Source organism: Gobius niger, assembly GCF_951799975.1.
Source record: "Gobius niger genome assembly, chromosome: 15".
Taxonomy (NCBI): Eukaryota; Metazoa; Chordata; class Actinopteri; order Gobiiformes; family Gobiidae; genus Gobius; species Gobius niger.
Window position 1 is genome coordinate 14,289,336 of NC_136866.1, and position 27,586 is coordinate 14,316,921.

The 27,586-nt window shown below is 43.1% G+C and overlaps 2 protein-coding genes across 6 annotated transcripts in view; both read left to right on the forward strand.

Moving 5' to 3' along the window:
* Positions 1-27,586, forward strand: part of rars2 (arginyl-tRNA synthetase 2, mitochondrial) — a 109,320-nt gene that overhangs the window by 74,033 nt on the left and 7,701 nt on the right. The window lies entirely within an intron of this gene.
* Positions 1-27,586, forward strand: part of dlgap2b (discs, large homolog-associated protein 2b) — a 78,955-nt gene that overhangs the window by 5,459 nt on the left and 45,910 nt on the right. Inside the window, exon 1 of one of the 5 annotated variants that reach the window (XM_079572661.1) lies at positions 7-41. The exons of the other annotated variants lie outside the window; for them this stretch is intronic. The gene's annotated coding sequence lies outside the window, so the exon portion shown is untranslated. Of the gene's footprint in view, positions 1-6; positions 42-27,586 lie in introns of those variants that run through there. 5 annotated transcript variants of the gene reach the window in all.

The window sequence follows — 27,586 nt, forward strand, 5'->3', positions numbered from 1 at the left end:
GATCACACATGTGCACCGATGTCTCCAGCACGTAGACCGAGGTAGGACCGCGATCTGTTCCTCCGTTTCACCCCCCCCCCACCCCCCCACCCCCGTTCGCGTTATTTAACAGGTAGATGGGGCAGAAGTTGGGCTGCTTGGTATTCTGTGCGGTGATTTGAAAAGCTGGGGGATTCTAGCATGACATGTGTGTGTTTAGTTTCAGATGAGAAAGCCTCTCTCTCTATCAGCGTGTGTGACAGAATGTGACAGCAGGCTCCTCAACCAGCATCAAGGGGATTTGAATCTTTACACCGTGGCCAAATAGCTCCCCATCAATCTTTTGACGTCTGTTCGTGTCGGGCTCAAAAATATCTGGCCGTTCCCTTTTCATTACGGCAAAAGCTGGGGATTATGTAAATCGTTTTCATTGATCCGTACTGGCCGTTAAGTGAGAGAACTCCTTTTTGTATGCGGTAGTGGTCATAAATTAGCATGGTGAAAGGGGTAATCGGGGTAACATCGCGGGGTAGACGGAGGGGTGGTGGGTGGGGGGTGGGAGAGTAGAGCCGGTTGAATGAGAACTTACCCATTCACTCTTCACCGGACAATGCCGGGATGTCAATCAAGTCCACACGAGCTGTCAGGCGCAGGTGAGGGGTTTGTGGCCGGTGATCAAACGCAGACGCTTTTCACCTTTTTGAAACGGCGTAACGAGAGGTGAGCTCGCGCTGCCGCAACACACGGATCTTGCGTTGTGCCGCTTGGACGGGGCTTGAATGGGTGTCTGTGGAGCGTGGCTTTGGTTCATTCATGTACTGTAAAAAGGCTTCTGGTTCTGTAAAATAAAACAACACCATTAGAGCGTTCTCATGCGCTGTTGCATTGGAGATGAAAGGGAATGCCAATGAGAGCGCGGACTGCTTTCATTACGAGGCGTTTGATTCAGTAAGACGTGCTCAGAGCGAGTACATGCGGAGGATCCAAGCACACCTTTAGTCAGCTGTGGACTGAGCGAGGCTGCTGCTGCTTCTATGTGTGGCTCGGTCTGACTCAGGTGGTCGTTTGTCATTTGTTGCATTGGGATGCAGAGGAGCAGCTCAGTAGAGTGCTTTTAGGCTCCAGGGCTGTTTTTTCTTTTTTCTTTTTTAAATTTGCTTTGATTTTTCAGCAGAGACAAACATCTGACTCGTCGTTCCCTCGCTGCTCTTTAATATACAGTATAGCACACAAGTGTAGGCTGCAAGTTTAGGAATATGTAGCACCACTTGCTCCATCCGGTCTCATTTCAAGCAGTAATAGCATTTGGCAAAGAGGGTGCTTGTCCTCTGCTGACACTGAAGACGCTCAGTGCGCTCACATTATTCAGATCACAGTCAGATAGCGTAAGAGGCAGTCACTGACCCATGTGGGGCATCCTCTTAATGTTAGTAAGGAAATAAAAGCGTTTGAACATGGATTTGAAGATAAATTACAATGATACTAGCATAAAAAATGATCAAAATGAACAAATCATTTGGGCCTTTGCACTTTACAACTTTAGGCTAAGCAGGTGTCATTACTCAGTCACTCCTTAACTCAGGGCCTGCACTCTGCACCATCAGCCACTATGGCACCATCAACTGCTCACCTACACACTACATTCACATGTGTAAGATCGGTCAAGTCTCTTTCCAAAGGATACAATAACAGAATGAACTGGTAAAAGCAGTTTTCTAACGTCCTACCTCACCTGAGCCACTTGGAGTTCACAGAGTCAGCCCTTGCCAATGTGGTGCCTGAGGCAAGTTAGACTCCCGCCTAAAGAAAAACAAAAGTCAATCAATCATATAATCATAAGAATTATTTAGAATTTATGTATGATTATTATTAAGGACTAGATTCAAGTTGGTCTTTTTTATACTCAATACTGCCACCTCAGGTCTTACGCGTAACTACACTTTCTATATTAAGCTTGTGCATGACGGTTGTGGTGAACAGGTCTGAGCTCATTCTACACATTAAGACACTTCTGGAACATGTAGGGGGAGGAAAATACTTAGTTTAAATTTGTTTTAAACTTTTTAAATTGGAACTTGCACAATCATGAAACGTGCACATAACAGATTTACAGAAGGGAAGAGCCTCCTCCCTCTGCGACGTTACACAGCTCGCGCAGGTGTAGGCGCAGGAGGACCAGGGAGGTCCTGTTTGAAAGCTTGAAGTTTCCGACACAAATGACCGCAAGTCTTTATCCCTTTCTGTTCCAAAGTTATGAGCGATGTTGTAGACCTCAAGATTAAAACATTAAAGCAGAATTCGGTGTCCCGAATAACTGCAACCTCATAGGGATCCAAATTATTACTATTGTCCAAGGCAAACAAATCCAATCAAGATAGCATTGCAAAAATACTGCTGGCTAATGGCTATACCTACTGTGAGTCTATGTTCATTACACTACAACTTAGGATAGGGCCCGGTTTGTTGCAAGGCAGTATTTAAACCGTCTCTGAGAAAGTACGCGGCGATGTTTGAAGTCGATCCCGTCCACAAAAGGTCTGTCCTCCTGGGGACTTCAAGGCGCTCATTAAATTGTGTCTTCTGCAGCTCACGGCTCCACGGTTCAGCAGAGGAGTGTCGAGATAAAAGTCATTACACACAAGTGGAATTAAGGACAATGAGCCTGTCCAGAGTTGGGCTTTAGACGGCAGTTAGCAAGTGAGAGTAAAGTTTAATTATGAGATTTTCATGTCCTTTGAGAAGCAACTCGGTTCAATTATCTTCCTCCATTTGCCTCTAATATGGACACACCTTGGTTGGCATGCAGTGTGATGGGTTGACTGACTGGTGACGGGAGGTAAGACGATGGCTGAAAATGCAATCTCGGATTTACACTTCACATCTGGCTCGTACTTTGTCAAACCCGCGGTCCCCGTGGCAGAACGCCGGTGCTTAGCAGTGAGAATGTGACAGTTTATGAAAACGGCTAATCTGTTTACCCACGCTTCCAGTTCGAGACGTTTGTTTGTTTTGCTGATAAAAAGCGCAGTACAGCTGTCTGTCCCTCTCTCTTTGTTGTTTTACTGCGGAGGTTTTAGAGGTCAGGTCGGAATGATTTAGCAGCCATTAACAGACGCGGACAATTCATTAGCGAGTGCAGCCCGGGACAAACGCACGGCTACGGCCAGTTTCAAATCAAAGTGGTACCAGGAGCGTCATCAATCCAGCTTTTTCTTTTCCCTTTCAGACAGTCTCCGCATTTTCTAATCTTATCAGCTGTCAACTAGTGTCTTCTGTAGAAAAGGACTATTCTGCAGGTTGTTATAGTTATGAGTCAGCGAGGCTCTATATTTTCACCAGAGTAGATTTCGACGTATTCACCGGCTTCATGCTCATTGTCTGCTGTAGCCCTGGCCTCTCGGAAATGCGCTTGCTAGATGATCCATCCTCTCTGGGGCCTCGGGGGTTAAACTGGTCAGGAGCCGTGGGTGGCTGCAGAGCAGTGCCCGAGAAATATTCTGAAAGTTTACAGTGCATACAACAGGTTTGAATATCCATTTTAACAGAACACAAAATAATTTACTCTGGTCGATCATTTCACTTACTTGTTGGGATGCATCATACAAAGAGGAAGGATTTACGTAACTGTTGCAATTGTACTGTACCAATGGGCTGTGAGGAAGTCAAATGTTCAAGAACTTTGGTTTTATTCATAAAATTTGAAGAGCTGGTGTTGAAGAGGGTGGGGAAAGATTCTGCAGGTGGAAAAAGCTTGGGGAGGGACCACTATTGTACATAACATCACTATTAGCCCCAGCCCACAAACATCCCCCTCTGGTACTGAAGATTTCCCAGAGCGCCCCCTGTCTGCGCGTCAAGCCTATAGCCTGAGTCTAGAAACACAAGGCCTTATGTTAGTTGTGTGCATGTAGTTTGGTTGGAGCGCCCTCCACTGGCAGGGTAGGGAATATTATTTTCACATGACACAAAGCACTTCAAACAGGGTAAGGGGATTTTATTCATTCACTCCAGACTGGGTGGTTGTAAAATACGCAGCCTAAATGGTCCTTGGCTGGACTGATGGAAGCGTGGCTGCACTCGTCGGACCCTCCACACCATTCACCTCACTATCTCCCATCCATTTTCCAGCTCACTAACCAGGCTTTATCTCAGCTAGCTTTCAGGGAAAGATGGAAGCATGAATTTAACTTGCTAAAAACAATATACGAACTTCCATTCTTACCCAATGGCAAGCAGAAAACGTGATGGCACCGTGATAAACTCAGTGTGAGTGCAGAATGGCTCCTGTGATGGATTATTGGATTTGAAAACGTGGAGGACACTTTCAAATTCTATCTGTGACACAACAAAATCCAGGAAATACGGATCGTGGGTGGTGCTTCAGCGTTAGAAGAGGATACTACCACAAACGAGAGAATGCAATTGCTCCAAACTCAGTGAATGAAATGAACACTCCAGGTTTTTGATGAAGGAACACGGTTTTAAAAAAGTTGATTTGCTGTGTCGGTTAACACCACATGAATTATTATTGTGATTGTCTGAGAGTGATACTGTACACAGGATTAACCGTAGGACTTTAGGAAACACTACTGTCTTCACGGCTGACGTTTATTTACCCCGGTGTAACTCCAGATACCTTTAATTTACGAGTCGCAGCCTTTCATTCAGGCTCTTCCCTTCTCTCGGAGTTCACCGCATCAGCTCCCTTCTATCCTGCAGTGATTTGCATATTGATTCGCCAATAGTTGTACACTTGCACTATCTTTTGACCCTTTGCAGCTCGTGGGAATAATTACACATAACCTTGCAGCCCTATACGTGAGCAATGCCACTGTTGTTTACGGCTGCACCGTTAATCACAGTCAACGGGAAACTGCAATTTGAGTGGTTTTAACTAAACTTGTGCAACGTCATTCATGAATAGTGAAATATCCCGGGTTCATGAGGCCATATTATGTTTAAAACCTGCTAATCCAGTGGTTTTTAGACCAGGGCTGCATGACATGAGAAAAAAAGCAGTATTGGACTCTGCAATAACAATGATATTGCAATACCATTTCAATTACATTTCAACTTGTGCACACTACTTTCTTTTATTTAGCTGCGGCGGAGCAATTGAAGTTAGACGCCATTATCTTAAACGCTCCCAACCACCTGAGCTCACTCCGGAGGTGGCAAGAGGCGAGCGCGAGTGGCTGGAAATACATAACTCACACACAAACGGCTGCACTTCCGGGTGGTTTTAATCCTGCCGCAGCGCTCACCACAGCACCATGTTGGGTAGCGGTGAGGGAAAGTCAGTGGGCGTCGGAGTGGGTGGAGGAGCAAATAGGACTTTGAATATTGAGAGCTTTTCAGAGGCGGATGAGCTGAAAATTGGCAGAAAGGAACGTGATTGATACGATTTATTACTTTACCGAGAGCATTCACCGTCCCGAGCATCTGCGGCGCAAACTGCAAGCACCCTGGGAAATTGGGAGTTGAATGGCTCGCGAAATGTTTTGACACAATTAAAGAGCGCGCAGTTGATTTTGGAATGAAAGTTAATCATCCGCGCCATTAAGTCAATTCGCTCGAGTGACATTTCCGCTGAAAGACCATCTAATTTCTTTTTTATCGAGCTAATAACAAAATTGAGAAGTGCGTTTTGGGTTTGGTCTGTCGGTAAAACACTGCTGACACCGCTGGAGAGATCACTCAAGTCCCAGCAGCAGGAAGGTTCTCCATGAATTCTCTGGTTTCCCCCCACCCATAAAACATGTACAATGCGTAAATGAGATTCTGAGATGGTTCAAGAAATGTCAAATACGGTTCAATGATTTGGACATTTCTGGGCTTTGAAATAGATTTGAAAAAGGTCGAAGTTACTCATCCTAGAGCAGAGAGAGGAGTGAAATCCTAGAATGGTTGGAGGCTATACCTTGCTGCACTTTACTACTTTCTAAAATGCCCCAGTTGCCGCTTGTTTAAACCGCCGCGGGGCATTGATTGTGTCGAGCGTGAGGAAACCCCTGGACCAGGTGAAACAATTAACAATGGCATCTCCTGCATGGTGTGTGGTGCGCTCGGCTTTCTCTAATGAGCGCCGGATGATCCTCGGAGGCTGACAGTCGCGGGATATGCAGCCTGTTTCCATGGAGATGCTCAGGAGCTGTAGCGTGTTTTTTTTTTTTCACCCCCTTCCTTCTGCTGTACATTCCTCCGAATGCCGCCGCTTCGCCAGAAATGGGCCAGGCATGCAGTGTGTGGCGCTCCTCTTTTACTCTCTCCCTTTCGCGGCGCGTCAGTCACTCGTAGTAGCTGCTAATCTTGAATCCCGCAGAAGTTTGTGATGATGTGCGTGCGTGTGTGTGCGTGTGTGTGCGTGACAGGCTAAATTAACAGCCGCGTGTGAAGAGAGCTCGGGCGACAGTGAGCGTGGGGCTACGCGAGCGAGCGGCCATGGCGGGTTTCGGTGTGTTGTGTACGTGAGATTATGAGTCACGGAGATAGAGAGGAGTGAGATGAGGAGAGAGACTGAAACAGAAGGACGCATTGAGCTAAATGCATAAAACCATGGTTAAGTAATCGCGCAGTCTTACCAACGCTGATGATCAGATTTATGCAATGTTTGTCCAAGTGTGTGAATTTGTGCCGGGCTGTGCATTGCCAAGTCTTGTGAATCAACTTGCAATTTAGCTCTGAACATGTTTGCAAAGGAGACGGCACTTTTTTGGGTTTGTTTGCAAAGGATATTGTGCGACCAAAATACCTGCAGTCTGTTTGAAATCGTTCAAATTGCTGTTTTGATTCCGATTAGTTGTGGAGGCTGAAACTTTGCACAGAAATAATAAATCTCTGATATATAGACATACTGCGTCGAGCACAGGGTCCTTAGATAACTTCAAACTGCCCTGTTAGTGATGGAAGCTCGATGATCTCACTATATTTATCCAACCGCACAATCTATCTATCTTTAGCAACTTCTTCTTGCTCTTGTCGAAAAACTCTGCCCACTCCTCAGTTAGTTTCACTACTTAGAACCGTTTTTGTTCTGGGCCGGGGCGAAACTGAGAGCTGAGGCTGCTCCTGTAATCCATAGCAGAGTGGAGACAAATTATGTCCGCGGTTCAGGCTAGGTTTGCCAAAAATAGGCTCCTTTATATCTCTCAGACTTTTGCATGCATTAATAGTGCAGTGTGGTTATGGCTGTCACGACCCCTCCCCTCTGGAGTGTTTAAATAGACCTCTAGTGTCTGGGTTTAACCAGTCTCACGTTGACTATAGGCGATCACCAGTTACACACACATCCAAAGACTAGATGGATTAAGCATCTCATTCAAGGACACACTAACTCTATTCATTGCATGTAGTCAGAAGCTGCTGCCTACACTCCGGCAGTGGGCGGTTGTACCTACTGGGCAACTTACTCTCGTAAAACAGGGGTTACGCGTCAGTAACTGGAGCTGGGTTATTGTATGGGCTCTCAGTGGAGAATATGTTGCATTTTGATGAAGATGAAAATCTGGGGAGCATCCCAAGTCTTTAATTAAAATCTATGCAATTAAACTTACATAACGATTAACAAGTCACAGTAATCCCCGGGCTGTTCGAGAGCTACTGTGTACTTAATGCACACATAGGGTCAACACATTTACATACAGGCTAATGGTGGAGTCCATAATCCCCATTGGGCTAACAGGACATTATTGCCATATTAGTAATACTAAATAAGTAATTTCAGGAAATGAATAATACAAAGGTGAAGGGAAGACACAAGGATCTGAATCATGCATCTTCATATAGTCAGTGTCAGGTGTCGGCCGATCTAATGACAAGTAACCACAAGGCTGTTTCCCCTAGCGCTGCCGTCCACACTTTCCCCATGCGTCTGCGGTCGCTTGCAAGGTGACAGAGGTGACAGGTGATTCTCGCGCAGACAAAAGGCCACCGCGGGGACTGAGTGGTCAAAAATAGCCACAAAAAGATCTTTGTTACTTGGCCGGATGATGCACACTTTAACAGAGGGTTCCAGCTGGATGGGGAGGCCAGGGCAATCCCCACAGCAGCTGAGCAGTCTGGTTTGCTGTTGTTCAAGTTTAGAAATAAATGTCGCACAAGTTGTATCCATAACTGTTGAGTTGAGAGATGAATACATTTAAACAAATGCACATTCAATAATATAAACCATTTGAGATTTGAGTCAATATCACATATAAAAGCATAATACCCCACTTTAAGTACATCTACACTGCGTTCCAAATTATTATGCAAATGACATTTTTCTCTGATTTTCTAAATTGTCAACTCAAATGAGAGTCAGCATAATTTTCAAGTCTTTACCTGGTAGAGGATCATTTAAATGTGGTGGAAAAAATTTTCAATACATTTTAAAGCTTGTAATTAACTGAAAATGGTCATTTGTTGTATTTGTAGCATTAGGAGGTCATACTTACTGAAATCAGAAGCTATTTCAATCAAAAAAATATTAACAGGTCAAGTTATAATTTACCATAGGAGCCCTTGTGTGATAGCAGCTTCAAAATTCTTAAATCCATTAAACTTGTGAGTTTTTGGCCAGTTTCTGCTTGGATTTCTTTGCAGGATGTTAGAATAGCCTCCCAGAGCTGCTGTTTGGATGAAAACTGCCTCCCACCCTCATAGAAGTGTTTTTTGTTGAGGCTCCAAAGGTTCTCAATAGGGTTGAGGTCAGGGGAGGAGGGGGTCCACATCATGAGTTTCTCTCCTTTTTTGCCCATAGCAGCCAGTGATGCAGAGGTTTTCTTTGCAGCAGGACATGGTGCGTTGTCTTGATGAAGAGGATTTTGTTAGGGAAAGCACAGCTCTTCATTTTGTAGCATAGAAGACAGTGGTCAGTCAGAAACTCTACATATTTTTCAAAGGTCATTTTCACACCTTCAGGGAGCCTAAAAGGGCCTAATGGGGCCAAGCAGCTCTCTCACCACGATTCTGGCCCAAAACATGACTCCGCCCCCTCCTTACTGACGTCACAGCCTTGTTGGGACATTGTGGCCATTCACCAACTATCCACTACTCCATTGATTTGACCATCCAGGGTTACACGGCGCTCATCAGTGAACAAGACTGTTTGAAAATGAGTCCTCATGTATTTCTGAGCCACTGCAGCCGTTTCTGTTCATCAGCATTCAATTAACCGTTTAGGGGAGGCCCGGATAGAAGGTTTTTGCACAACTGCAGCCTCTGGAGGGTCCTACACCTTCATGTTCGGGAGACTCCAGAGGCACCAGCAGCTTCAAATACCTGTATGCTGCTTTGTAGCATCTGTTCTCTTAATCTGATGTGTTTGTCTGGCAGAAACCGTCCATATTGTGCCATTATCTGCACAATACGGAGTGTGCTCTGAATCATCCACAAATCTCTTATCAGTACGATGATTACACTTAATCTTTCATGAAATATCGAAGGTTTTCATACCTAGACCAAGGCATTCAACTATTTCACGCTTTTCATCAGCAGACAGACCCTTTTTCTTTCCCATATAGCTTGAAAATGATGATCTGCATAATAAAGTGGAACACCTTTTTCAGCAGTTTTTCCCTTAACTGGGCTTAACCTGACAACAAATCATCCCAGGTCTCTGAGATTAATGTCAGTGATTCATAGAGCCCCAAGACACGATACCATCCATGAATTTCATTATTATTGTTATTTTTTTTACCTTTTTGACACAAAAATCCAATTTGCATAATAATTTGGAACGCAGTGTAATCCAATAGGCTAAAAAGACAGACATAAAAATGGTGGCACATAGCCTCAGTATGTGTACGTTCCTGGCCTGGATGTTGCAGTGCAGAGGGTCCCTGTAGCAGCAGCTGGGCTAATCCTTAGGCGGCGCTCGGTCAATACACAGCTGCCTGCGTTTGAAGAGCTGATCCGCCCTTTGGTTCATCGAGCTTTTTCCACGACACTGCGAGGCCTGCGCGAAAAAAGCTTCACTCATTAATCCAAGAGAGATTAATCTTTCCTTTCTCATGTCCTCCTATTCAAACTTTACCAAGACGCCCCTAATTTAAACAGGGAAAACACTGCACTCAGAGCTTTGCTATCACATTTCTGCGAGGCGGAAATGATAGAATATGATGAGCCAGCTAATTAGCAATGTTGATTAAATAAATAATAGAGGACGCTCTCCATGTGCTGCCTGTTGTTTGATCACAACTATGGAAATGCACTCTTCTCTTGGTAATTTTTCCTCCTTTGTGTTTGGTTACAGTTTGGTTATTTCTAATTGTAGAAAACATTAGTTCGACAGTAATTCTGTTGCAGATAATGGAAACAAATGTAATGCAATGAGAAACACTTACTGAGCCGTTTGTGCTCTTGCATCACAACAAGAAGGTCCCGGGTTCGATCCCCAGGCTGAACATGTGCATTGGTTTTGTTTCGCGTTTACGGCCAAGTGAGGGCCACTGCGGGCCCGGCATAGGCTATATCTCTTTCTCTCAAGACACAAAGATTGCTCAGCTCACGATGGGGTTAATCAAGTTTTTAGTTTGACATGCGAGAGCCTATCATGCTTAAGGAAGAACATAAGGCAGCGCGATGTAAACGAGGAAATGAATGTGAGGCTGCCATCAGAGACCGCTCTCGCAAGATCTGGCCCTAAAAGTTCAAAAGCTACCTTCATCGATTATAAAGAGCTTTATAAGGCACTATACCTGATTTGATTTATTAGTGGAATGATATGTGTTTTGTTCCCCTTCAGTATATTGCAAACTTAAAGCATTTGTATCAATTTCATGAACTTGTTTGTCAGGAACTTTCATTTCTGTGACAGTGACCCTGAAAAGTTCCCTGCAAGCTGTGAAATGTGCCAATAAACTCATCCTTGTGAAGAATTTGGAAGTTAGAAATGTGTCCGGAAAGTTAGGGATGAGCTTTGACACAACTAACTATCTCATTTAGTTACAGGCCTTTAAAACTGTGGCAGAGAACACGTCGATCTCATTCACCTCAAGCAAAAACGGGCATACATTTTTCGAGTAGTTGCAGCAGTTGTATTTTGTCCTCTTGTATCTTGAGTTCCCCTCTATCTGATTATGTAACATAGCTGTATGCACCAGTCAAATCACATTTTCATATTATCAACAGAATACTGATATTGACTGACGCTCGCTCCATAGACTTGCCCCGTCTTTATAGAGTAACTCATTGAAAAATGCAGTGTGGGAAGTGACGCTCCCCATAAAAGTGATTTACAAAGTGTGTTGAGTTTTATTGGTGATCCTTAGAGTGGGTTTATTGACATGTTATTTTAATCAATAAGCCATCATGCATGAAATAGGTGTGATTTATAGCAGACCAGAGGACCTTTAAAGCAGGACTGGTCTGTCGGCCTTGGTGCACTCTGGGTCTACTGAAAGGTGCTGCACAAACCACCAGTTCGATGTTAGTAACTGGGCGGTTTTAACTAATTTAGATACGTGCATTTCTTCTAAAGCGGAAAAAAAGAAAGGCGTGTGTGTGTGGGCCCAGTGCATGGGGACACAAAGGTTAAGACTGGCCGCAGCCGGTGCCTCATTCCCTGCTGCGCCTTAATGCCCTGGCAGGTGGTGCGTGTCTACACAGTAACGTCCCCATGCTAATACCAATATGCTAACAGCGCGGATGCTAAAGGGGAGCCAAAGGTTGGCGGAGGGGCTGAGACGGCTGCACGGGGAGGTGAGGATCAGAGCAGAGGAGGTTAAAAGCTGCGCTCCACATGTGATGGGCCCATTCCGCTAAAGTTAATGATGATTATGGATTATTAATGACACGCTGGTGTCTTTATGTAGTTAGCCAATGTTTTTAGTTATCTACTTGAAAGTAAGTGTAGTATCTGAGCTTTATTCTCGTTATTGATACAGCGTTACATTTTATGGTCTTTATTTGAAGTGGTATGACTCAAAAAAGAAACTGGTATTAACTTTTTTCTCAGTAATAAAATCCTAAATGGTCCAGTTGTCATGGTTTTACTGTCTGAAGGCACAATTTTCTGGTGGCACGGTAGCGCAGCGGTTAGCGCTCTTGCTTTACAGTTAGAAGGTCCAGGGTTCAATTCCCACCTGGACGGGCGTTTCTGTGAGTTTGTATGCTCTCCCTGTGTCTGCATAGGTTTCCTCCGGGTACTCTGGTTTCCCCTACCGTTAAAACATGTACAGTAGGCCAGGATGAATGAGAGTGTGTCGGTGAATGTATGGTTTAGTTTAGTTTATTTCTTATTTGGTGTCTTGCACCTAAAGGTGCCCAGCCCGCATGGGCTTATAAGACACAAAAATGTAGGCAGACATCAGAAAAACATTAAACAAAGCCAAGCGCTTAACAAAAACTTAGACAAATGAAATGGCTTATACTTGAACAAGAACTTAAGCCTTTCCTCATCGGACATTTCAAACACAGTTTACAAAATAATTGCCTTCTCAGATCATAATACAAAGGACAATAAAACACAAAATGTAATTCATTTTCTATATCATTTAACTGACACAAACAACATGTCCGCTCCTCCTCTGGGACCGAGTGAAATCGTCCCGTCTCCAGTGCCAGGGGCAGAGTCCCGGGCCTCAGCTGAGCACAGATTGACCTCTAACCTCTGGATAGGTTCAGGGTCACATAGGGCTCAGGACCAAAATGATCTTCAATCAAAATATAAGTTCTCAACTTTGGCTTACACAAGATATCATTTAACCATTTAAGTTTATACTTTTCAAAGTAGACTTTTTTAATTTCTCCAACATTACATCTCAACTTGTTTCTAAAAATAAACTGGAGATCAGCATCAACAAAAACGTTCTTCATCTGCACACTCTAAATGTATCTATTAGACAGGTCCCAATTAAAGATAAACCTATTCCATAACGTACCATGTCACAAACATGCCTCACTTCCCAACCCATGTCGGTGTATGGTGGTGGTGGTCAGACACTAAAGCTACAAACGTAGCTTATCACCACTGAGTGTGGAGTGAATGTACAATTGTCTCATGTAAAGCGCCTTTGACTGTCTGTGAAAAGCGCTATATAAATAAAGATCTTCTTCTTCTTCTATAAAAGATCGTGTGAGGTTAAAGTGATAGTCTGGAAGTCTATCGGCCAGATCTTGTGGCGGCGCACGGGGCGGCGCAGGCTCTTGGTGAATTATTTTCCGAGTGGCGGCGCTATATGTGCCATTCGCCTCCGCCACCTGTGAGGGGGCGTCACAAGAGGAGGTGACTGCACTGATGGAAACACGGCTGACATTCACTTCCTCGTTTACATTGCGCTGGCTTGCGTTCTTTCTTAAGCCTTAGGCTCTCACAGGTCAAACCAAAAACTTTATTTACCCCTTCGTGAGCTAAACAATGTTCACGTCTCGAGAGAAAAAGAGCTACAGTGTCCGCTGTGGCGCGGATCGGCCGCGCTCGGCGTGAACGCGAAGCAAAACAAAAGCACATGTTCACCCCCCACTCCCACACAAGCACTCTCCTGGACGCGGAGTCGATCTGGTTGGAGGAAAATGTGTATGTCTCAACCCACTTAAATGCGCCAAGTCTGGAGTGGCAAGATCACAAAGTGCGCCCCGACTGAGCGCAAAATGTCACGCTATTGTCTCCGTTTTGATGCACAAGATCGGGCCCTATGTGTATTACAAATTGTATAAAATGTGCAAAATCGACCACCTGGTTTTGTATTTTGATGTAAAGTAAGCGATAATATATATAGATTTTGAGCAATGAGATAAGCTTATCCTGTGAACCAGCCTGTCAGGTCCAATCAGAAGGAGGGGGAGGAGCTTGATCATTTACTTTTGAAAATCCTTCACCTGCTCTCCTCATTTTGCAAACTAAGAAAGGTCTTTCTGGTTAAAGAGTGGAGGAATGTGATTGTTTACTTTAAAATGTCACTCTCCTCACTTTGCAAACTTACAGGCTATCACTTTAACAAGTAAGAAAATATATGCAATAAAATCGTTTCCGCTATGCCAGTCTTCGTCATACAGAGCTGGTATTGGTAGGAGACGTTTTTACACCGTAATCACCGTGAAGCACTAATTCAGGATCAGAATTCAAATGTACATAGTTTTACAATACGCAATCCCTCAAAAGCATTCTTTCAACTTTCATTCACTTTGGCACATCCATAACGAGCCTGTGATCAGAAGCTCTGCCCACTTGGAAAGCGGCTATGTAAGAGGCTTGTACTGACTGGAGCAGGCTGCTGGCAAACTGCTGCTGGCCTGGACATCAAGCTCAGATGGCACACAGTTTGAAAACGAAAGCAAATTAATAGCTGAATAACTGCTTTAAGGAAAAAAAAAAAAGGAAAAAGAAAAATCCACCCAGCCGCTCATTAGCAGTGACACCGACGTTCACAAAGTCAGACGTGTTAAAAAGTACTCCACAACCTCTAGAGAAAGGAAACATGAGCAATGCAGGAATGTGTCTTAAATTGACCAAAATAATTGCCTTAACGCATTAATACCTCATGTCCTGAAATCACGTTTGATCACGTGACTCTTTCTCACATGTGCTGCAATTCTTTCCTAGAAACAGCAGGTGTTTGGTCTCGCACACCTGCTGCAATTCATGTTTTTGTCCGTGGCTTCATGCAAGTGAGAAATGATTATTGTCAACAATTGTGGTGAGCGCACATAGTTTCAGGTTTTAAAATGGCAGAAGATTTTAGAAGCATTAAGTGTATCTCAGGTTGTTATACTGCTAAAATAAACACCTACAATTCAGTTGTTTTTTGTTGACTCCAAGTATCCCCTGCAAAGTGTGTACGGTTGGAAACACTATCTTATACTGTCCCTTGTGGATCGAACATCCACTTGATTTCTTCTCAATCAAAAATAGCCCCTGAGCCTCTGAGGGTCAAAATGTTCTTCTTTCCGAAGTTTCCCATTTCGGTTTATCTCTATGATTATCAGAGATGTAAGACTCGCTGAAGGATTGCATTGTTGTAGCTAAAAACACTTTCAGATGGGGACCTTTCAGCAGCCTCCACACTCTCTAATCATTGTAATTGCATAGGATTAGGCAGATCTGTTTGTGGCCCCAGAAACATTTGCAGCTTAAATAGTGCGGCCTATGGTTCGCTGCGGCACGACACGCTGAGGTGAGACCAGCGACAGTCACAGTGTAAATCCAACTCATTAGGCCAATTATGAAGTTCATTTGGGGGGAGAGGGAGCTGTGACATATGCCTTTAGGTGTTCTGACACATACGCCTGCGATTGTATTCCAGATTGGCAAAATATGATCAAATACATCCCAGGATATATGCAATTTTGTCACAAAGCTCTCAAATATTTCGTGTGACCGCCTTGAGTTTGGTTACAGCTGTGGCATTGTTTCAATAAGTTTCTGCAATGCTAAAAGTCACAGGAGAAACTTAAGTGCCATAAAAAGTCAAAACATGTCAGTGATACCAAACATGCCCCGAATGATCATAGCACAGCTGATGTCCCGCTGCCAGCAAAGGCATGGGTCAAGACTGGGGAGTCCGCTCGCAGTAAAGATGTACATTTTCATACCGTCATTTGTACTAATTGAAACACTCCACGAGTAATTGTATTGTATGATTCTTGTATTATATTTAAAGGGGGTACAGGGTTACCCAGTATTTACTGTATCTTCCCTTTAGTAATAATTTAGTTTGAATTCAGAAAGCTGCTTTGAATTTTACTCTTTATAAAATGATAATTTCAGTCTGACAAAGCTGGAGTGACTGAATATTAAGTTTTGCCAGAACAATATCCAGTTTTCCCCTGGACTGGTGTTTACTGCACTGGGGATGCATCCACAGGTCATTGCTAATAAAAGCTGCAGGTGTCATATGAGCCGCACCTCATTTTATTTGCATGGGAAAAGAACGGCACGCAGCCCTGTGGTATCAAATCACACGCTTTTACACAAATCATATTAACAAGTAGATTGCATCTTGTCGCGGCAACACTTCATTTCAATGAGCAAGTCTATGTTTCTGATTTGATTTGAGTTCTCTTACATTTGCCTCGGAGCACTATCCAGGAATAAAACTCTCCACAAAAGCAATACTAGTGCACAAAGCACTCAAAGCAGCGCACTACTGTGAAGCAGATGGCCATAATAAGTAATATTGTCCTGTGAAAAAACACAGTTTGTGCTGCTGCAATTTGCCTCTATTCTCTTCTTTATTAAACTATTCAGTTGGTACAGTGGCCCCGCTCTTTGCAACAGACAGATTTCTTGTGAATATCAGGCTGCTTTGACGGAGCACTGGTGAGTGTCAAAGCCACACTTGATATTGGGACAAATAGACTAGTACAGATTTTTAACTTGACATGAATTTGCATCTAATACAGACAGGACAGGTGAAGAATAAAGCCTGAAACCTGTGGTTCTCAGCCTTATAAATATCATTTTATTTTGATATGGTATCATGTTCTCCAACTCCGACAAGGTGGGACAAATAGAGAACATACACACTGTGATACCTTGTGGCTTGTATCCTGTGTTATTAGCACCCATGATTAAAATAGTTGCCCCACTGATCCAAGATGGTGGTGTATTCATTACAGTGGCTTGTGCTCAGTGGCACAAGTCGCTGAAACAAACGTTGCTTCTGCATGTTACATGGCTTGGCCCTGTCAAACAAATACCTGCTGTTTAATTTTACATGATGGTCTATTGAACATATACTTTCTGTGCTGCATTACCACGAAGAAGCCGCTACCAGATATATCCAGCTCTTTTAATACACTACTAGGATTCTGTTTTGGGTTTCAGCCATTCTCCAGCAATGACTCATGGGCAATTTTGCACCACTGGAAACATCTGTTGTGACAGTGAAAAGGTGGAACCTTTTCCAGAGTGATTCCTATGAAAGAGACATCAGCAAAGCAAAAGAAGGAAGAGACTGTTGAATAGTAAGGGTAGGAGATGGGTTAGGGTGCAGTGGCACAGGGCCTTATATGGTTGCAGGAAGTTGCTGAAACGTCTGAGTCAATGATGGGAGAGAAAGTGGCTTTATGAATGGCTTGAGTGGAGCTTGTTTGCGCAGCAGTGTTAACAGGATGCGAAAGGACAGGTGATGAAAGGTCGTAACAAGGTTGGAAATACTTTTTGGGTTGAATTTACACTTCAGCTTTATTACACAACAGTCCTTCTCCAGCAGATGATGTAATAATGGCAGTGGTTTGCTGTTGCCTGGTTACGCTCAGATGGAGGAGAAACCCTGGCCTTGGTCTGTCAGTGTCAGCGAGACCCTTAGGACGTTTACCTCAGTTAGACAAGTGTTAACGATACAACGCCATCTGCTGCAGTTGTTCAAGCTGTTTCTGATGTGAGCTTTTTAAAAAATCCTCATTAGATCATTTACCAGACGGTGCTGTTGTTGCCCAAACGTTTGAAGCATCTTTGCTGTTATATAACACTCTTCTGAGAGGTTCCAATTGAACTCTGCATCCTGCCCCTTCCTTCTGTTCTGTTACTCGCTGCATTCACAGATGCTTGGACTATGCGCCTACAGATTATTTAGGGTCGATACTGTATGGGCTGGATAGAATGAACTAAATTGCAGTGGGCTGAGCTGTACGGAAATGAAGGTGCAAGTATTTGTCCATTTGATTTCATAAGTTAACTTTATTAGTTCATATTAGTATTATCCGTAATCCACAGATGTTTATAAAATGTATTGCCATCATAGAGGGGAGACTCACAGTACTCTTATAAAATAGCTACTTCTATTTCCTGATGAGACTTAAGTTTAATTATTGCTATATTCCAAATATGGACCTTTAAAAGTGATAGAAGTTATAAAAAGACACTGTCTGACATGAAACCAGAATTATCTTTTCCTTTTTTTTTTTTTAAGTCCTTTTTTTAAGTCTGCTTGGGGTCATTGTCCACTAAGAAGACCCAAGCATGCGTGTGACCCAAGATCTGCGCCCAAGCTTTAACTTCCTGGCTGATGTCTTGAGATGTTGTGCAGTATTATTTTGTGAACTGCACCAGTCCCTCCCGCAGCAAAACAATCCCACAGCATGATGCTGCCACCCCCGTATCTTTTACTAGCATCCCGATGCAACAAAATGTTGCATGGTAAAGGTCGATCATCATGTCATGTGTGTTTGTAAACACATGAGAGAAATACATGATATAAATACAAACCTTTTGATAAAAGAGCCTTCTTGGGTTTTTGAACTTGTCAGAGCTAGGCCAGTTGCAGCTTGTAGCACAAGTACAATTCTCCGATAGACCGTAATCGCATAATCACAAAAAAGCAACAAAATAGCAACATTTATAAATGATCTCTCTTCATGGAAACATTGATGTTATTGACCCTTTGTAGCCAGTGTATGTCGGGTTTGATCATTTTTCATGGGATGGATGAAGGGTTAGATAGGCTGCATTTGGCCCCTGGGCCTTATTTTGCTCACCTCTGGTTTACAACATGTAAGAACAAAGTAATGACTATACTGAAAGCATCTTTGCTAGTTTTAGTAATGAATCTAAAGCCAGGACTTAGCAGCAAGGTTATCACCGCAGCGAGTCAATAAAACGTAGTGACAGACGTCCCCATCAGGGGGAACTCCCAGAGACACGCTTCACCATACTTCTTAATGGTGTAGTGAGATCGCAGGAAGTGACAGTCTCTTAGTTCATCTGAGGCAGCATGAACCCAATGGTTTCCATGGTAACAGAAGAACTTTTTTTTACTTGTAAAACTTGGATTACATTTCAAAGGTGGCCAAAGATGCATCTCATACAGCCTTGAATCGCAAAGAATAAAATAAAGTGTCCATTTAACTGTAAGCAAAGACAGGATTTATGTAAAAGGAAATGGTACAATTCTAAAGGAAGAGCGACCAATACATTTCAGCTACCAGAAACCAAATAACCATCCATAAATCAGTCTTTATTCTTTCAGCCCTATCTGGCAATGGTGAAGACAGAGACCATGGAACAGCTTTAAATTAGCAGTAATGACAGCATTAATGTAATTAATGACAGCTGATTTTCATTCAAACTCTATTTTTGATTACTCAGCAAATAGGAAACCCTTTGACCATTTTAATCCCTCTCCATTGCAGCAGTAACCTCAGCCTCTCTACATTCACATAAAACAATTTATCACAGTCACAAAAGCTCTCAAATATTTCGTGTGACCGCCTTGAGTTTGGTTACAGCTGTGGCATTGTTTCAATAAGTTTCTGCAATGCTAAAAGATCTATTTCAATCCAGTGTTGCATTCATTTTTTACCAAGATCTTGTGTTGATGGGCGGCACAGTGGCACAGCAGTTAGCACAAGTGCCACATAGCAAGACTTTTCCAGGTTCGATCCAGTCGGGGCCTCTCTGTGTGGGGTTTGCGTGTTCTTCTTGTGTCTGCGTAGGTTCTCCTACCATTCAAAATATGTATAAGGTTTGGGGCCAGGACTACACAAAGCCTCCTCCAGCACATCCCAAAGATTCTGGACTCTCCCTGAACCACTCTTTCACAACATTAGCCCAACGAATCCTGACATAGTCATCTTGGAATATGCCCGCGCCATCAGGAAAGAAAAAAATCCATGGAATAAACTGGTCCTTCAGGATGCTCAGGTGGTCAGCTGATCTTGTGTTACTAAACGCAGACTATAGTGTACCTTTTGGCGCACTGTGGGCAGGACAGACGCCCATGGCCAATGGCGATGTTATGTAGAACAACCAGACTTGGGGAAGGGGCAAGGTCGAGGGGTGGAGGGGGAGTGGGGTGAACAGGTGCTTTTGTTTGGGCTGATTACGGCTGAGTGCAGACTGGCACCACAGCAGGGCTCAATCCGAAACCATCAAATCGTAGCCTCTAAGCACTAACACTAGCAACTAACTCCTTAACCTTTCATGGGGTCAACTGTTAGACCTCTATGCAGTTAGGGAACTAGACCTTCAGCAGCATTTGAACAATCCGTCCGTCCTTAAACAGGGGAAAGGGAAGTGACATCACCAACAGCTGCTTTTCTTCTTCTTTAAAGTTATTGGTGGAGTGCAGGCCAAACAAAAGTGCATGTCGCCCCCTACTGTACAGTGTCAACAACAACATAGTGTCCAAACAAAGACATTTAAGGAGAAAAATAAATCCAAATGATCCATACATTTCCCTTTAGTGTTATTTTATTTCAACAGCTGTTTCATAAAGCTACATTATGCAAATGATCCATGTGGCTTAAGTTTCTACTAAATGAAAACAGAAGCATTTAATCTGTTTACTGAGTTTCCTCTTTAACACTGACATGTGACTGAGCTGTGGGGACGACAACATGGATTTATCACTTTTATAAAATTTGGCTTGTGCAGAATCTTACTTTTTAATTATTATTATTTTTATTATTAAATGTGCTCCTGTCAATCAACAGTGGTTGCGCATGAATCTCTCGAGGGTGGGAGTGAGGGGGCTGGGGGGATTTGGCGCAGTGGCTTGTGGGATGGCACATAGCTCCTAATCACTGGTTAGTTAGCATCAGAGGTCCCTATGCTAAAGTGGCTATGATAGTTAGCATCAAGGCTCCTTTTCCTAACTACTTCCTAACTGACTTACCAATTCGGAAGCAACTTGCCATGGCGGACGCTGACGCACATCCGGTTTGGCGTAAGAGCTCTTAGCAATCTGAGGGTTTCGGAAGGAGCCCAGGTCCGGCTGTATCTCTTTCTCTCGGGACACCAGGCACAGACAGTGTCTAACTTAAGTACATAGTTTGACCGATAGAGCTTATAAAAGCCTGTAATGCTAAAGGAAGAACGAGGTAGCGAGATGTAAATGAGGAAAATAATGTAAAGTCAGCCATTGGAGAGCAGTGCTCAGTTCTGCTTGAAATAAACCATGCCTCAGTCGACCTCTTTTAAAAAAAAATGCAGTTAAATAGCGCAACAGCAAGATGACGAAGTCTAACATCATGTTTGGAGCAGCGCTGTCCTTGCGCAAGGCGGAAGTTCTAGCTCATAGTGCTGCTCGACCTAGACCTAGATCTAGATGTAAAGATTAAAAGGAAGTCTATGTTTGCCCAGACAATATGTCCAGCAACTGTACTTTCAGATCCATTATAGAAAACTAGTAGCTAACAAAAGGGCTACGAGGGGCTGATTGTGACCCTATAGACACTTGGAGCCCGGTGGGAGAGGGAGGGGGGGGGTCTATGGTGTGACGTGAACCCTCCACAACCTCGCCAGCTGTCCGTCACGATGACTCACTCGAGCCCGGCCCGGCCCGCTGCACTGTAGATTTGGCTTGCGAGATTGGCAATCATGATGCATTTCTGTCGCTTGAAAGGCATTTTTGAAGAGCATAATTAGCAGCATGTGGCCCAGAGAAAGAAAAAAAAAAAAAAAAAAAAGATGGGAGATAAGCTATGAAGTTGAAAAGACATGGCTGCCGCTGCTATCTCAGTCCCCGCTCAGAGCTGTTAAGGCAGTGTGGGAAAATTATACCAAAAAAATAAAAAAATAAAAAATGGTTAAGGAAGCAGGATATTGAAACTAAAAAGCTTACGTTTTCTGCAACCACTGCGGCACTCCGATACGCTGGACTGTCACTCACACGCATGCTCCGGGCACGGGAAATGATCTGTATTTTTTTTTTAAAAAGGTAAAAATAGACGGCCACCGTAGCAGCGCATTTGGCCAAAAGCGCTCGCATAAATCCACACAATCTACTCGTCGCAGGTAGTGTGTCCCCGGCTCAATACAAACAATGAGGTCTGGTCGTATTTGTACAATAGAGGTGAGTAAGCTGGCTAATTACAACAAAGATCCCACAGAAAACTGCCAGTGAGTAGGTCGTGCATCACTCCATTATTGAAAGTGTTTCCACAGGATTTGGAGTTTGCAAAGCAGTGTTGGGCAGGCTCAAAAACGCACTATTGACAACCGTGGAACAAAAGCACAGGAAGCTGAAGGTCACCGCTATTGATTTTCATAATACGTAGATTTGGCTGATCAAAACGGCCCATTTTAAAGGTCAAAGGTTTTGATTGTAGGATTTTTTTTGTTTAGATTCTTGAGGTGATAATCCAGAACTTTGCGTTGCCTGGTTGTATAGCTAAAACCAGTTTGCGATTCGCACAAAAATGTCTCACTACAAAGTCCCTGCAGTCCAAATCACCGAACCTGGAACCTTTTTACAAACCACTCAAGGCACATGCTATGAAAAGTAAAAAAAGTCTTTAGGTTTGAGTGGATTAGCTCATACTGAAGTGAATGAAGACTCGCGGAGGCGCTAATCCATGTTTGAAATGTCCATGTCACCTTGTGTGGAACATTTAGCCTGTTCTTATGGATCATTAGCGCCGCGGATGGCATGTGGTTTAATTACAGCAGGGTAGGAGCTGTCAGGGAGACTGATGTGCTCCTTCTGTTCACATATTTCACACAGAACCATCGCACGCCGTTTTGGAAAAGCTGACACGTGTGTGGGACAGTGTAACTTACATGAAGAAGTGAAGGGTTTGCGCAAAATGTGTTCCAAGGGAATGACCAAGAGAGTTTCACGACGATGAACAAAATTGTATGACAAAAAGTCCTACAAAATGTAACCATACAGCATATCAAAGTTCAATTGTCATCAAAAGCATCAAACATATGTTTATTCAGAGATACCTTTTGCTCAGATATGCATTTGACATTGCTAGACAATATTTGTGGCAGAGTACCCCGTCTTGCATCATGAATTAACAAGCACAAGATGAAGGCTCAGTTCTGAATCTGGAAGTAAAAACTTGCTTGGTATACTTAAGGCAACACTGCAGCAAGGAGAAAATACACAAGGTTAATAAGGAATAAGTTGCAGACATTACAGAAAGTTTGGTGCATAAACTTTTCCCAAAAAATCAATAGGCCACAAAGTCTCAGAGAGAGAAAAGTATGTGCACACAACTCATCTTTCCTTACTTTTTCCACCATTCGAAACATTACTTCACAACGTCTTATTTCTGTAAACGCTCCTCACTTTCAACAGGTTGAAACTGAGTAGGACAATAGGTCTGCATTCTGTGGTAGCTTTTGTATTTCAACTGTCAGAATGCAGATCTCACTGTAACTACTGGGCCTATCCAAGTTGGCATTACAAAAGCTGCCGTAATGTTCGCTGTTTTCAAGATCAGCAAAATGAACCAAGGTGATGCTTCTCACTATAGCACAAAGTGATGCTACAAAATGAGTGTGTCAAATATGAGGAAATTATACGTTTTCTTTCTTCCGAAAACATAAAATTGCCACCAAAATGTTATGTTGTGCAGCTTTTCAATTGTCTCTAAGATTGCTGCTGGCTCTTCTCGTTAATCCTTTTATCGAATCACTACATAAACAGACGTGTTGTAATCGAATTGCTTTTAATCAGTGGCGGGTTAGTGAACACCTCCGTGCCCTGGGACCACATATGGACCACATCATGTCGCTGCTGCCGTTATAAAACATAAATATCGGGAATTTCCTTCCTGGGCCAAATGACATGTTAATGGATTCAGAACAGCAGCTGATCGGCCTGTAACTGTAATTATCTCCATCCTGCTTTTACTTTCATTAGCAGCCCGTCGCCACAGCGTGCTAAGTGTTAGACAGCCAAATGAGAACAAATGAATAAGACTCTGGAAGCGAGTCATCTCGAGGGGAACAGCAAGGAAACACGGATGCACACGCACATATAAAGCTCAAGAGCACATCCAAACAGAGAGACAGCCTTTTCCAGCCCTTTCCCATCACTTTACTTGTCTGTCACTGTCGGCCAATCATTTTGTCACCGATTACCTCTCATGTGATTCACAAATGCAAACCAACTCCAACGCAGCGGCCAAAACATCAGCCTGCCCATCCCATCCCTGCTCCACATAGAGGTATTATTACTCCACTAATTGATATGGCCTGGTCTTTTACCTATACTCTACGTTATAAATATAAGCAAATAATAAAAATATAGGCTAAAGTCTAATAGAAAAGAAATAACCTTGGGAACAAGTGGACACGATTTAGGGATTAGGTGTCATCATGGATCTCAAGTTTTGATCAATGCTTGGCATGAGAAGATTGCAGCAGTGATGACAAAGTGCGGTAAAAATCATTAAAAGGATTGTTGCAGGTTTAGCTCACCTGAACAGTCTTCCGACTTATGACACAAGGGTTGTAAGTTCAAACTCTGCGTCATTCTTTTCTTATTTCCCATGATGCATATATCCAGAGGAGGTCAGCAGACCTCCTTATACAAATACAATATGTCTATCTGGCAGAAACTGAGCCTGCGCTGGCACAGTCCACACCACAGACAGCAGCATAATCCCCAACCATAGGCACACAAACCCTCTGGAGCCTGGAAGGAGGAGCTCAAAGTGAGCGCAGAGAAGCTGTTTTTAATTGAGTCATGCACATCGGCAAACACATTCTTGACGTTTGCCACAATATTGTAGTTCCGATGCAAGGTTTTTCAGCGTGAGAAATCGGCGGTGTGGTGTGTGACTGAGGTCAAACGTGTGTGTCACAAGGCCAATCAATGTGAGACCTGAGAGCCCTGGGTATGATTTAGTTATGGTCTAAAAGGTTAAGAGATTACAACTGCAGGGTAAAAAACACCACCAGTAGTATTTATTGTCATACAACCTTAAAGGAATAAGCCACTGTTTTTAAATACTGAGATATGTTCTTACTCGTCTAAGCTTAGGTAAGAACATATTTCAGTATTTAACAATGGTGGCTTACTCCTTTAACAGGAGCAGGCTAAACAAACTCAAGTCATGTGTTTGAGGCAACTGAAATTTCAAAGTGGTGACTGGTGCCCATCTACCCTTGTTTAACTAGGTTTGGACTAAGTGCAGCCGTGTCCGACGAGGGCCAAACAGGGTGCATTTTGGCACCGTCTACCACCTCAGGCCAAAGTGAACTTATACTATCCTTATACTAATGTGACAGAAGCAGACTGCTTGCCTCGGATTTGCCAGAGGAGAGGACAGCCCTCACTAAAACAGCCATGTCCTAAGAGATTATAATTTCACAAGATCTTACCGTGGTTGTAAACTGTGATCGGTACCATTTAGCCGCTGTTAGCACAACACATGGCCACATGCTTATCGGTTTATCACATGCTCGTTTGTCATGGAAACAGAAGTACATACGAGTAGAGTATTATTGAGTACGGCATCCCAAACCCCGCTGGATAAAAGTGTGTTACGTAACAATGGGTTTAGACCTCCCTGGTGCTTATGATGCATTCACATAAGCAGTTAGGTTAGCACGCTGCCTCTTGGAACCTGCAACCTGTAAAGACCCTCAACATCGCCGGTGATCAAAGCAGTGAAAATAGGTGGCTGGAGACTGAAGAAGAGAGACATATGATGCTTGTATTTGACAGTACCATGACCTCTCCAGTACAAAGCACCATGACATCGCACCAATCATGATATGATAGTGGATTTCAGTTCCCTTCCCGACCCCTTATACTCCGAGCTTCAACCAAAGATTGTTTTCCCCTAAAAAAATCACTCATTCGTCTCAAAAGAGAAGTTTATCCATTTAGTGGGCTATTCATTGCACCTCACTCTGTTTTTGTCTAAGTCTGGCAGAAATAAATGAGGAAGAATGAAGAGTCTTTTAATCAAAAGTTTGGGGTAGAATGTGGCATGTACTTAAACAAACTACACTGGTTTATGCTTTGTTTCATTGTTACATAAGCACGCTTTTGTGAGCCATTGTCTCTGAACCCAGCTGAATTTCACCAATCCGCACTGTAGATTGTCCAACTCAGTATAGCAGCGTAATTAAAAGGACACAAGAGAAAATAAACTTGGCCTTCACTCAAGATTATGGAGCGTGTGAGAGTGTTCCTGCGGCGCACTGTGAAAGCTCGCTATTTTCAGCCAGCTCTGCTTTTCTAACAGGACTTTTTTTCTGAGGTGTTTATTTTACACCTTTATTTTTGCATTGTATTAATATAGGATGCATAATGTCAGACATTGGAATCTTATCTGTGGATGGATGGGCTGCGAGTTAATCAATTATTTACATTCACTTATTTACATTCACTTGATTTTATCCCTGTTTCCCTTTTTACTTTTGACTTCAATTATATTTTAGAAAGAAAGAAATAACCTTAAAATGTATGAAATGAACTGTGCCAAGATGAACAATGTACAATAGGCCTGGATGAATGAGAGTGTGTTTGAGAATGCAAGTGTGGGACAATGGATGCAAATTAGCCCATGGCTACAATCCGGTGTGGTGTGTTCATTAACACGCACTTTCCCGACCAAATAAACCAATACATAAATAAATGAAGCCATTAAAAAGCAAACATTTCCGACATTAAATAGCAATATTGCCTGTGATATCGAATATACTTTTGATCAATCAAAATGTCCTCTTAATCTGATGGAATATTTGCAAATCTTAGGACATGAATTAAGCATGTTGTTAGTGGAATTAGAACTTCAGGGCTAGGACCTGGAAAATGTGTTCATGTTAATGCATCGCATTAAAATGATAAAGTGAATTAATCAAAGCGAGGACTTTCCCTGCTCCCCAAACACCAGTTCCTTTAAAATGACGGAGCTGTTGATCTCCACTGAGCAGTGGGCTGCTGTAGTGACACGGCAAAGCAAACCACCAAGTAAAAAAATGATTTCATGTTTTCAGACCAATCCACACAGTTTTTAGTTTTTAGTTTCGGCTCTGTAGATTCAAAAGATTGCAGACCCTGACACTATCAACTATACCCCACCTGTCATGTTAATCCAGGGAGTATCTGGCTCCATAGCACCATTAACGCCTAAAAAAAGAAGCTATTTTGGCAATCCTATTTAGAAACCCAATTGACAGCAAAACAATACTGTTTCACCATTTTCAAACGTGTCAACTGTGTCGTAATGCTGTATTATGTTCCTGTTATTTGCAAGGTACTTACAAGCTGAACTATTGAGAGCAAACCCACTTGTCCCTGGAGTGAGTGTAGCTTTGTGGTAATGGGACAGCCAGGGAGGACAGGGGAGAAATCAGTGACTAATACATTTATGAACGAGTCTCTAATACATCTGCAGTCAAAAAGACACACAGAGGGCCCACCTAATTAAATGAGAGCCGCACCGCCTCATTATTTATGCACAGGGTGTCCAGCAGCCTTCAGTAATTCTGATAAATCACTTCCCCTGCAGTAAAATCAATATGGACAACACACACACAGCCGCTCAAGTCTAAACAAACCCTTAGCCCGATTTGGAAACGCCATTTTCACCATCCACACACAACCTATCCATAATGCAAGAGGGCTTGTTGGTGTTTATTTTAGTCACAGCTTCATGTGATATAGAAATCTAAGGGACCGTATACAGGTGGAGAACAGTCCTACAGTAAACACAAGCACAAGCCTGTACTCAGTGTGGCTCATCTCCACTCTGCAAGCTCCAACATTTCCACTTGGTGCAAACGCATCTGACCAGGTGCTGTTTTAGACCCCTCCCCCCACCTCGCCTGGAAGCAGACAGTCCATCCCTCTAAATATTGCAAAGAACTTTTATATTTTACAGAGGTTCTTGCTTAAAACGGTTAGTTTTCACATACTACCATCGTTAGCTTACTGTGCGTCCTCTTGTTTTTGGCTCCTGAAAAACTCTTTCAAAAGGAGGCAGTGTTCACCTC